Raw genomic sequence first — 12,779 nt, 5'->3', positions numbered from 1 at the left:
GTGTATTGAGTCTCCCGATTTTCATCAGAGTTTGAGATAAAGATCTTTGATGGTTTGTTGGTCTTTTACGTTGAGTTTCTGTGAATGATTCTTTCCCCATGATGAATCTGCTCAAGTTTTGGTTTCTATTGATGATTGACAGAAAACAACTTAAGTCCCAGTCTGCCTGCACAGAGTTTCGTTTTTCTATCCAGTATGTTTCTTTTTGGAGCAAAATTTTATTTAGGTTGCCTCCCCTTCTTGATGGTTTTACTTGTTCCAATATAATAAATCTTATTTGAGCAATATTGTGTCTCTCTTTTTTGAAGTGCTGTGTGACAGGAGATTTCATCACACCTGTCCTTATATTTGACTTGTGTTTGGACCATCTCGTTTTTGCCTTTCTAGTTGTCATTCCTATATAATACATAATATATGCCACAAGGCATTTTATTCCATATATTACGTTTTTGGAGTCACACGTGCATAAATGGTGGAGGTTGATCTTGTACCCTTTGTGTGGGTGGTTAATATTGCTGCCCTTTATTACACGAGTTTCTCTTTTTGCCGAAAAATCTGCTTTGATCAAGTGCTCTTTAATGGATTTACTTTTGTTATAAGCACAAAGCAGAGGTTCAGGGAAGAGTCTTTTCATCATTGGGTCGAGAGTCAATGTAGTCCAGTTTTTTTTTATTATCTTCTTGATTTTGGGACTTTGCTGGGAAACTTTTCTTCTTCATTATTTTTGGGCTTCAATGCATCCGTTCTGCTTATTGCTAACTTTTTCAGCACTTGTGTTGATGTTCAATGGTTGATAACCTTTTTTTTCAAAATTACTTTTTAGATCTTTCGTTTTCTTGTTACATTCCTCTTCTTCCGATATTATGCATCTATACCTTAGAAACTGGCTGAACGGTATGCTTTCTATTGTCTTCCTTGGATGAAAGCTACTAGGATGGAATATGCTATTTCTGTCTGTCTGTTTTATACATATTCGTCTTTAGTTTGCTTCTTTTTTTGTATACTTGTCCATCCAGAAATTCAATTGTTTCTCTGCTTGTCTTTGTTGTCATTTTTATCCTTGGTGCCATTTTATTAATATGTTGGAAGAATGTCTCTAGCTCTTCTTGTGAACCGTTCCAAATCCTGAATATGTCATCAATAAACCTAAACAAACATTTCATATGTTTTGTCAATTTTTCATCACTGAAGATGTTCTTTTCTTCCAAGTAGGCCATGTAGGTATTGGCATAACTTGGGGCCATTGCGGCACCCATAGATGTTCTCGATGTTTGTACATAATATTTGTCTTCGAACATAAAGAAATTGTTCTATAGAACAATCTTCAATAGCTTTAGAATGAAAACCTTGTTAGCTTTACAATCTGTGTCCTGCGTGTATGCTTGGTGCCCTATTTTTTCACATTTGGCAATTTCCAAGAGGTGCCTGGGAGGGCTTTCTGGCTGTTTGCTTGGTGGTGGAGGAGGTCATCAGAAGTTCAATGGAGCAGTATCTGAGCAACATTGTCACACTCATTATCTGAGTGTAGTTTCACCAAAGGAGACCAGTGCAGGTCAGTGAGTTGCTGACCCATTTGTTTTGGGTGGGGTGCCTGTGTGCTCGCTGCCATGCAGGGCGGTGGCCCGGCTGCGGCAGTCCCTAAGAACCACTGGTGATGAGACAGCAAGGGACACTGTAGCGTATGCCAGAATTCGACATCTCAGGTGCCCCTTCCAGCCTAGGTACAAGATGGAGGATGTGGATAGACAGAATGGACATGTATTTCAGAGCCACAGGAGACACCAATGATGACAGCAAGGTGGTGACGCTCTTGTATTCCACTGGCTGGCGGTCCATGAAGTGTTTCAGTCTCTACAGCCTGCTGACGCCATCTGTGATGCAGCCAAAAATGCCTTGCGGGAGTACTTTATGCTGCTTGCCAATGCTGACTATGAATGCTTCACAGCTTTGGCGTCTAGAAGTGCCTTTTGAAGTTGCTGTGCAAACAAACCCAATTGTGGCTTGCATTTATTAACAGTGCTTGGGCCTGTTTTTTGATACCGTCCGGAGGGAGAAATCTTTTTAAAGTTCTGAAATTCTGTGGTCCCCTAAACTCTCATCCACCTCCGGTGCTCCGTGAGGTCCCTGCCCTGGCAGGAAAGAGCCTGTGTGAAAACCAACAACTTTTATTGTATCGTTATCCGAGCCGTGTGTGGCCCAAGAAATAGGCGGGACATCCAGCACCTCTGGACACAGTGACCCCTCGAGGCCCAAGGAGCGAGACGCTTGCCATTTGTGCTAAAGTGAATTGGAGTTGTTATTAGGAGTATGCCGGTCTGGTAACAACTGTGCCGTTAAGCTACCGGCACTGTTGTTACCGGACCGGCACACTCCGAGTTCTGCGTGCGTTCGCCTTTCTGCCCACCAGGTCTGACCTGGCGGGCAGAGAGGCACCCGCTTGCAGACTTTGACGCATGCAGCAGCACTGTTGCATACAGTGCCGGTGCATCCGTCCTCCCCATTCCCATTGAGTCCTGTGGGACTCGAACGGGAATGGGGTGTACCTTTTTCCGATGCCTGGCTTCAGGGACCGCCAGGGCTGTAATGCCTCAGTAATTCCCCATTGCCAAGCTCCGGAAAAAATGCATAAATCCGGCGGCAGCCTGCCGTTTTTACTGGCACAGCTACCGCCGGAGTTATAATGATGCCCATTGTACAGGAACAGGGTGCAGCGCAATTGTTTTTCGTGGGGTTTGGAGAGAGCTAGAGACATCCAAGTTTTTCTAATTTTGTAGGTTGGGAGATAACCGCTATTCTCTTCTTTTTTGGGGATTAATTTCTATGCAGTCTTCTGTGTTCAGTGCTGCAAACCGGCCCAGTTCTAGACTTTGTGGGGCAGTGGGCGGCAAAAGATTTGTGGGCCCTCATTTGTTTGAATATATTGTGACATAAGTGATATCACAGAAAATGATGCCACAGGATGAGTCTTTAATACTAGAAGGAATCATGGGAACTTGCATTAGAAACAAGTTGTCATGAGTAAGCCATGAGACAAACGGTGAGATGTCCCGTTTATGAACTGTCACTGTTGATATTTACATATGCTGCAATATCAAGAGTGAGGCTTTAGTGTAATAGCCAACAGTGTGAGCTGAATCTCTTGTAAAGACTTGCAATTTTGGCCGAGAAGGCATTGTGGGCTAACATGGTTTGCCTGGGCGCACACACTTTAGTTAAGTGACGAAGCCAGGATTTAAAGCCAGTCTGCGATTCAGGCACTTGAACACATCTCTTGCCAGCTGTAGTTGGTATAACATGTCTTTTTGCAACTTTGGTTTGCAAAACACCATCCGATTGTGGTATTCATTGCAAAAAATTGTCTTTTGCTAGTAGTTTGCAGCAGTTTCTTGATTGCTTTTATTTTTATTTATTTATTTTAACACTTGTAAAGCACACTTAACCCGTAGGGATCTGGGCGCTGGACAGATATTTACAGCCAACTTGTCTCGGGAGGATAGCTCAAGGGCAACATGCTCGCCTTGGAAGGAAGGCGACACGGAGCAACACAGGTTCGATCCCCGGATCCGTGCTTAGAAACCTATCGGTATTAAGCGGATTATTAATAACCTATCACATCAGATCGCGGTTACAAATGCATAGAATTGAACAAACGTATAATGTATCATTTACAATGTACAATATTTACAGGTCTAGCATAAATTTACAAGAGTCCAAGGTGTTTTCTAGTATTTAAAAGGTATTAGCGTTTGAACATGAGGAGTCAACTTTTGAGCTTTCTGCAGAAAGATATGTATGAAGGGTTGGATCTGATGGCAAGGGGGAGCATGTTCCATTCTTTGGCGGCAATTACTGGAAAGCTGCGTCCGCCGGCCTTTTACATTTGGGAACTGCTAGGAGAAAGGCTGTGGAGGCACGTGTATGTTTCATGGTTTGTATGGGCGTTAAGAGGTTAGTCATGTATTTTGCGGCCGTATTAGTAAGGCATTTGTGTGTGGTTGCCAACATTTTGAGTATAATTCTATCTTGGACAGGTAGCCAATGCGTTTTGGTCTTGTTTCTGATATATGTTCTCTCCTGGGGATGTTAAGTGCATCCCAAAGGGCGTTATTTTGGATAACTTGGACTTTTTCAATACTGTTAGAGGTTCCAGCCAAAAGGATGTTGCAATAATCCAAGTTGGACAGAATAAGGGCTGTTGCTAAGGTTAAGCAACTGTCAGGTGTGAGGTATGGTCTGCAAGCATTAATGAGCTTGGCTGTATAGGAAGCTGACGAGATAGTGGGGTTGACTTCTCTTGCTAATGTAAGAGAGGAGTCCAGGTATACCCCCAGTGTTTTGACCTCTTTGGAGACAGTGATGGTGTTCCCGTCTATTGTAAAGGCTTTATACTTTGGGTCTAGTTTTTTAGGTAGGTTTGGTTTGAGTACCAATTAACAAAAGCTCCGTTTTGTCATAATTTAAACAGAGTTAATTCTGGGCCATCCATGTTTGGATGATCGGGTAGATGTTGTTGAGAGTAACAGAATCTTTGTCTTATTTTCCTAATAGGAGCAGTAGGATCTGCGTATCATCCGCGTAATTGGTGTAGGACACTCCAAGTTGTTTTAATCGATCAAATAAAAGCTTGGTAAAGATGTTGTATAATGTGGGTGACACGCAGGATCATTGGGGCACTCAACAGAGAGCTGCGGCTGGGTTGGCACTTGCTAGGTTAGAGAAGACTCTCATTGTTCCTCAGAGAGGAAGGATTCAATCCAGGCAATGACATTAGGGGAGAAGCTGGCGTTGCGGGCTAGGTGATGGCACATGATTTTGTGGTTCACTAAATCGAAGGCAGCAGAGAGGTCTAGAAGTAGTAGCAACGCTAGATTGCTGTTGTTAATGATGGAGTCCATCTGGGTTTTCAGGTCTAAAAGGGCAGTTTCTGTACCATGTCTAGGTCTGAAACCAGATTGGCACAGGCCCAGGAGGTTATTTGTTTCCAGGTGCTCTTGGATCTGTAGATATGCTGCACAGTCTAAGTTTTTCAGGAGGAACGGAACCGTGGTGATGGGACGGTAGTTCGTAGGGATGTTAGGGGCTAGTGTTTTTTTTTAGGAGAGGGAGGGCCCCAGGCATCTTTTACGTTTTTAGGGACCGTACATTCAGTGAAAGACAGTGATGAACGAGGCTAACTCCGTAGCACATTCTTTAATGAGAGGTGTAGGGCAAGTGTTCGCCCTGGCATCTAGAGGTTTTCAGGGTAGATACAAGTTTAGTGACTTCATGCATTCTGGATGTTAGTTCACCAGGTTACATCTTTGTGGCATTATTCAGGCAGGTTTGTAGGAGTCTGCAATCCTAAGGGAATTGGAAAGAGTTCTTTTGACCCCAATTTGGCATTGGCAATTCTCTCATTGTAGGTGAGACTCTTTGCCTGGAGAATGACCTGCTTGCATTTTTTGGCAGAGGTGAGGAAGAGTTTTGTATTGGTGTTGGTAGGTGCATCTTTCCAGTGGGATTCTGCAATGTGTTTGTTTGTTCTTAGGTTTTTAAGGTTGGGAGGAAACCATGAATTAAGGTGAGCTTTAGTTTTAGGTTTTCTGAGCTTGAGTGGGGTAATTTTGTCCAGGGCTTGAAGGATAGTGGTGTTATACAGGTCTACTAAAGTGGCTGGGTTGTCAGGCCAGTGAATGTGTTCTGTAATAGGTCCTAGTAAAGGGAGTATGTTGGTGCTATTGATAGTGCAGGTATTTCTGGCAAAGGAGGCTGGTGCCAGGTGTGGTGCAGCCTTAGGGAGTGATTGTCTGGGTAAGGTAAATATAATGACATTAAGTTCTGACCAGGGGCAGGGGGAGATGTTCATTGTGTTGGTCAGCCCATTCAGGTCAGCCAGCCAATCCAGAATTCGGCCTTTGTCATGTGTGCCCTGGTCTATGCGCTGGGTGAAACCTAGGGCAGCAATGGTGTTTTGAATGGTTGTGGCTGTCGGGTCAGATTTGTCATGGAGGCCTAAGTTAAAATCGTATAGAATGGTGCTTCTAGATGATGGCTTGATGTCTCAGGATAGGAGGAGCGCTATGTCCTCATCGAGGGAGAGGGCCTGGGGGTCTTAAAGTATATGGAAGGTAATAGTATTGGTGTTGGGTAAGGAGAGTTTGAGGGAGATTAGTTGCCCTGATGGGAAAGGCTGTTGGGTGGGTTCTCTGAGGGACAAGGAAGATTTAGCAATCAGGGAGACTCCGCCTCCTTTGGCAGATGTTTTGTCTTTCCTATAGATTGTAAAACCTTCTGGGATGGCCAACGAGAGAGCTTGGCCAGCTTCCGGGTGAAGCCAAGTTTCTATCACCACTAGTAGGTCAAGTTGGTTAGTGGTGATCAGGTCTGAGATATTGAGGGCCTGGACAAGTAAGGATCTGGCGTTGATGAGCCCACCTTTAATGCTGGCTGACTTGGGTGGAGTTGACGGTGTGGGCCGTGGCTGGGTTAGGTTGACTGTAATAGATCTTTGGATTTCTATCTTTTGGGTTTGGTCAGTATCGATAGGGAGGCATTTGGGAGGTTTGCATTTGCGTTTGCAGTCTATGTGGGATTTGGTTCTGCTGAGGTCTAGAGATGTGGAGGCCTCTTCAGGGTGCTGCTCTTGGTAGATTGGGAGAAGAGGGATGCTTTGTTTTGGTAGGTGTGTAGATATATTTTAGTACTTTTGTTAGTGGCAAGTGGCAGGGAAGGGGTGGAGAGATGGGTCTCCGATGAATGGGGATGCATGGATGGGGAGTAAGCTGTGCATTTAGCTTGTAGGGCGCAGTTGAGGTGCTGCAGAGAGGATTCAAAGCATACGGCATACTAGGGTCAGTACAATCAGCGCTAGGAGCATGAGGCATGGTGAGATGGGACATGGCAAGAGGCATACTTGCGGCAATACAGTTCTCCTTAAGAGCATTTGGCACACTTGGGGAAATTGAAGTAACTAGCACGCTTGGGGCAGTAGAGTTCTCAATGGAAGAAACTGGCATGCTTGGGGCAGTACAATTCTCATTTGGAACACTTGGCACACTTGTGGCAATGGAAGCAACTTATTGTGCATATCTTTGGCTATATGGTCCAAACTAGCAATATGCTTTTATTTCAGGAACTACAGATGAGGGTTATTTCAACTGCCAAAAGAAATTACTCTCCAAGTAAAGTTTCTATTATTTTTAAAACCAAGAGTGTGCCCCATATTTAAAGAATGTCTCTTGCTGTGCCGAAGCATGGAGGGATGTCAGTCCTGTCTGCCCCAAAGACAACACCTGCTCTGAGGGCCTCACCTGCAGGATTTCCATAAAGCGAGATCACAGCAGGGCTTCTTTACTTGGGAGGTCTTGAGGCGACGAGAGTAAGCAATTTCACAGGTTTTCAAATGTTAACAAAATCAACAGGGCTCAAGTCTGAAAAGAAAGTGGGAGACTCAATAATATGTGCACATTAAGTGAACATATCTTAAAGTCAAATATACAAATGTATTTAATTAAGTTGATTTTTCATAACAGAGGAATGTGCACAAGACAAATGAACATTGGCCTTTCACAAAATTATTCTACACCTAAAAAATAACCAGAGAGAGGAGATTTTCCAATAAGTATGCTGGCAAAGTAAACAAGGATTTGCAATGGCAACAGTTTGGGCTTTTTCGTAGGCATGGATCGGGCAAAGCCGTAGTGGTATTAACTGGCCATTGATGGTAGCATGTACAAGATGGTGCAAGTACCCGGGCCTCTAACAGCAGTGCCTAGCAAATGCTTAATACCTATACACAAGCCACAACTGTTGGTTTTGCCAATGCTTGTTTATATATGTGGTTGCAAACGGAGAATGATTTTAACGAGGTCTTGAAACAGCCTATCAGAGGATGCCCCTTTCAGAGCATGTTGACTGCTCGATACACATCAGTCCGAAATTAGATAGAGCAACTTACTGTTGAAGTGTAACCTTAATTGTGGAATCTGGCCCCGGGTTGAGGTTGGTGGACAATGGAATTTAATTTGAACAAACAGGCAACTTAGTTGGTGATCCCACGCACCCAACAACTCCTGTAGAGAGAGCAGGGGGAACCTAGGGGGTCACCAGGCTCGGACTGGCCTATAAGACAAAAGGGCAATGCCCGAACACAAAATTCAAGTGTGGGCCAGTTTTTTGGGTCAAAGTGGGCCAGTTTTTGGTCCAATGTGGGCCAGTTTAATTATGCGGCTAGTAGTTTTGACAAGTGTTGCTGAATACATATTCTTTAAAATGCACAATTTGCACCACATTTTAACAAAACACTCCTGCTTGGGTACTTTCAAACAGCATGATTTTTTAATTTCTTCAAGATTACCTTAAATTAAACCGTTGCCTGAATACTCACCCAGTTTGTAAGAGTTTTATTTACAAATTCCATAATTGGCACAATTTGGATCACCCATTTAAGCAATAACTTAATTTTATATTGGGCAGCCACAATATAGAGAGAACCATTTAGCAGACAACTATATACAAATCTTATAATTTGAACTCGCCATAAGGTTGACCTATGCCTGCATTTCTTTTCTAAACACGGATTGGCAATAGGTTTATTAGTATACTCCCTTTTATTTTGACAAGACACCACTAGGACTGCATTATTATTATTAATAATAGTCGTAGCTTGCTCCCATTTTAGGATCTTAGGATTAGATAGGCGTTTTTCAAACCCTTTTTTTGGCGTTCAATAAACACCCTTGAACTGTGGTCACTTGAGTCTGTCTTCCTGTTGATACAATGCCTTTCTTATATACCCTACACTTGCGTTGAAGGGTGGCGAGGTCAGAGTCATACCAAGAATTGCACTTGGATGTGGGCTTCAGACGGATCCTCATGACAGGGGCAAGGCCATCAAGAGTGTTAGAGATTGAGAGATGCAGGTTGGAGAGGGCTGTGTCAGAGTGTGAGTCAGCCGAAGGTGAGGGAGGAGGAGAGAAAGTAGCAGCAAAAGCCTCCACTGACACACGCTTCATGGACCGGTTGACCAAGAAGGTGGGTGGCAGTCCTGGAGTCGGCTTTGCCTCAGAGACATAGAGCGACAGGTGAGAGAGAAGAAAGTAGTCAATTCAGAAGAAAGGAGTGGTTAGAGGGTGTGAGAGGGAGATGTCTGACGCAATAAGAATATCCAGAGTGTGCCCAGCAGAGTGTGTTGGTCCAGAGGGAAGAATACAGAGAGAGAGTCGCAGAGATTACGAAAGAGCCCAGAGAAGGGGCTAGAGGCATCCAAGTGGATGTTGAGGTCTCCAAGGAGGAGCAGTTGAGAGTTAGAGGTTAGGAGGGAGAAGGAGAGGTCGGCCCACTCAGAGAGGAAGAGGGCGACCTTTCCAGGTTGCCTGTAAATAGTGGGCACAGTAAGATAGAGGCCAGAAGAGATGGAGAGCCTGCAGACCAGGCATTCAAAGCAGGTGTAGGACTGCAAAGGAATGACAGAAGCAGGGATGCACTCTGGGAAGATCAGGTCTACTCCACCTCCTGGGCGGTTGGTTCTGGGTTTAGAGTCAATCTTGTAGCCATCAGGGAGGAGAGTGTCGAAACCTGTGACAGAGCTGGCCGTGAACCATGTGTGAGACCGAGAACATCCAGATCAAGTTCTTTGAGCAGTCGGCAGATGTCAGAGGAGTGTTTGACAGCAGAGCGAGAGTTAATGGTAGAGACATGGAGCAGATTGCCACATTTGAAAGACTTCCATGGAGGGGTACATGCATGAGCTACGGCCTGTGGAAATGTTAGAGGTACCCGAGAGTAGGCAGAGGAGACGGAAGGAGATGACAGAATAGTCAGAGAGGAAGACGAGGGTGCCACGGAGGTGGCGGAGGAAGGAGGAGGCAGAGCAGCCAGAGAAGCAGAGGAGGGTGCCAGAGATGTAGCAAGAGCAGAAGGTTGTGGAGGAGCCAGGGAGGTGTAGGTAGGAATAGCAGGAGAAGGAAGGAAGTTAATAAGACGCAGGAAGCATCTATTGAAAAGGAGCAGATTGGGCTGAGGGCCCTGGACGAAGATGGTGCCATTCAGATAGACATTAATGATGGTCTTAGAGGAGTGGAAGGGGGCCAGGAGGACCTCCCACTGAGTGCCACCAATAATGGGAAAGGAAGAAAAAGGGAAGAGAAACAAGACCATATGTGGGGTCCATAGGCCTGGAGAGGGAACGCCAAAGAGGATGTCGGTGAAGGTCTGTCTGGAGGAAGCACTGGTGTAGGTATCAGCGATAGGGAGGCCTGGATTGGAGACCAGTATGTCCCTTTTAAGCTTCTTCCTACCAGACTTAATGAGAGGGATAGGATAGGAGATAGAATAGCAGTTAGAGAAGATAGGGGAGACTGAGAGCACCATGGAGGGGGGCGATACGGAGAGCAAGAGAAGGAAGCACAAGCAGGAAGGGGTGGGGAGAGGTCAGACACTAGGGGCACACAAAGGGGGAGGGCACAAGAGGAGGACAGGTACAGTGAACACAGAGAACCGAAACCCCAATGCTCGTAGTTAGGGGGGGGCTAAAGAGCGATATTGTGTGAAAATACAATAGAGACCACGGGGTGAGAGAGGAAATGTAATACAGTACAGAACATGCAGAACACAAGTACCCTGGGGGACATAGAGGAGTAAGAAGAGAAATGCAACAACGCCACAATTATACAATACAAGAAAATAGAATAGTCACAAAACAATAGAGAGTGAGAGGGGAATGAAAATACAGTACATATACGCAAGGCACTAGTAACCGAGAGGGACCAAAAGGGGAAGAAGAGAATACATACAATACAACAGGGAAACAATAAATAGTCATATCTAGGGAAGTGAAGGGAAGGACGCGCAAGGCCAGGCAAAGTAAGCATGAGTTGCGGATGGAAAGCGCATGTGGAGATGGGAAGAGAGGGGAAGGACGCCCAAGGCCTGGAGAAGCAGAGTCTGAGTTGCGGGTGGAAAGAGCATGTGGGGACGGGAGTTGAGAGGAAGGACGCACAAGGCTGGGAAAAGCAGCCTGAGTTGCGGGTGGAGAGCGCAGTGGAGACAGGCCGAGAGGGGAAGGACGCTCAAGGTTGGGAGAAGCAGAGCCTGGGTTGTGGATGGAAAGCACACATGGAGACGGGAAGAGAGGGGAAGGATGCGCAAGGCCGGGGAGTTGCATGGAGTGCAGCAGTGCTACGCTCACTCCCCGCATCTGTGGGGAAATACTTATTTGTATTCCCAATGGTGTTCAGAAAATACCTTTAAAGCTAAATGAAACACCAGAACATACTTTTGTCTTATTCTCAGAGACACATGTCTTTATTATAGCTGCAGCTATCTTCACATGGTCGTACAATCTGCCATGTGAACCACCTGCCCTCTTATTATCTGACTGTGTCTGCTCTCCCCCATTCAAAATGAGAGCATTTATACATTGTACAGCTGGTGTAGTGTTACAAAGGTCTTTGACCCTGGCTAAATCTGCACTCCGCCCATGGCGTCAACTTACTCTTTCGCAGCTGTTCCTGGCTATATAACATGCTAAAATGTGTTCTGTAAGAACACGTGGGCAGCTGAATCCATACATAGGCATTCACTGTTATTTGCAAGCTCAGGATTTCTAAAAGCAAGATATGTTTGCAGTTTTCTGTTTAAGAGAACCTATGTCAAAAACAGCATCCATTGTCTACAATATTTAATACACAGCTCACATACCTTCTTACCTTACGGACACGGATGGAGAGAGTATCGTCCATGCTCACAATTTCCCCCACTACCCTTTTGTTGCCAAAAAACCTGCGTCGCACAACACCACGACCTTGTCCTGCGAGTGCTTTGCCGCAGAGGTTCCTATCCTCAGGTCATAAAGGCTCGGGAGCGTGGATGTTTTTGCGTAGCATGGTACTTGTCGTCGGGCAGCGTCTCCTGCGTACCTGCATCGCACAACACCGCAGCCTTGTCCTTCGAGGGCTTTACCGAAGAGGGTCTGATCCTCCGTTCTTAAAGGCTCAGGAGCGTGGATGCATTTGTGTTGCATGTCATTGGGCAGCATCTCCTGCGTACCTGTGCTGCACAACCATGTGGCCTTGTCCTGCGAGGGTCCAATCCTCGGGTTCTTAAAGGCTCAGGGAATGTGGATGTTGCATAGCGTGCTACATGTCGTGGGCAGCGTTTCCTGCATGCCTGCGTTGCACAACACTGCGGTCTTGTACTGTGAGGGCTTTGCCGCAGAGAGTCTGATCCTCGGTTCTTAAAGGCTCAGGAGCGTGGATGTTGCGTAGCATGCTACGTGTTGTCAGGCAGCGTCTCCTGCGTACCTGCATTGCACAACACTGCGGCCTTGTCCTGCTAGGGGTTCCAGGGCATACCTGGAAAAACCCACTGTCGGGGTCTCCCTCTCTGTCACCAGCTTGACAGAAGTGAGACAAGTATTCACATACTCCAGAGTTCCCTTTTAGGAGTGGACTCATTTGTACCAGAGGCTAGCATTCCTCTGTTTAGCCCTTTGACCTCAGAGACCCCAGGCAGTAAGTTGAAAATGGTGGTTGCTGATCACAACACCACATGTCTTAATGCCTGCCCACAGAGAATGACTGCCAAGTCAGTCATTTATGCCTTACTGAATGACAGTCCCAGAGGTACCGTCTCTGTTGTACTCATTGGTGGTCACACCCATTGGAGGGAGTGTGAAGTGACCTGTCAAGTATCACTTAGCTGTCATCCACATCAAGATGGTTTGAGAGAGAGACCTGTCAGATCTCTCCTAGGTTTGATTGGAGCCTTCAATGAGCCCCAGAGAAGGAGGTGGGACCTTC

Source organism: Ambystoma mexicanum, chromosome 11 (assembly GCF_040938575.1).
Source record: "Ambystoma mexicanum isolate Mex_15411 chromosome 11, UKY_AmexF1_1, whole genome shotgun sequence".
Taxonomy (NCBI): domain Eukaryota; kingdom Metazoa; phylum Chordata; class Amphibia; order Caudata; family Ambystomatidae; genus Ambystoma; species Ambystoma mexicanum.
This window is presented reverse-complemented; position numbering follows the sequence as displayed.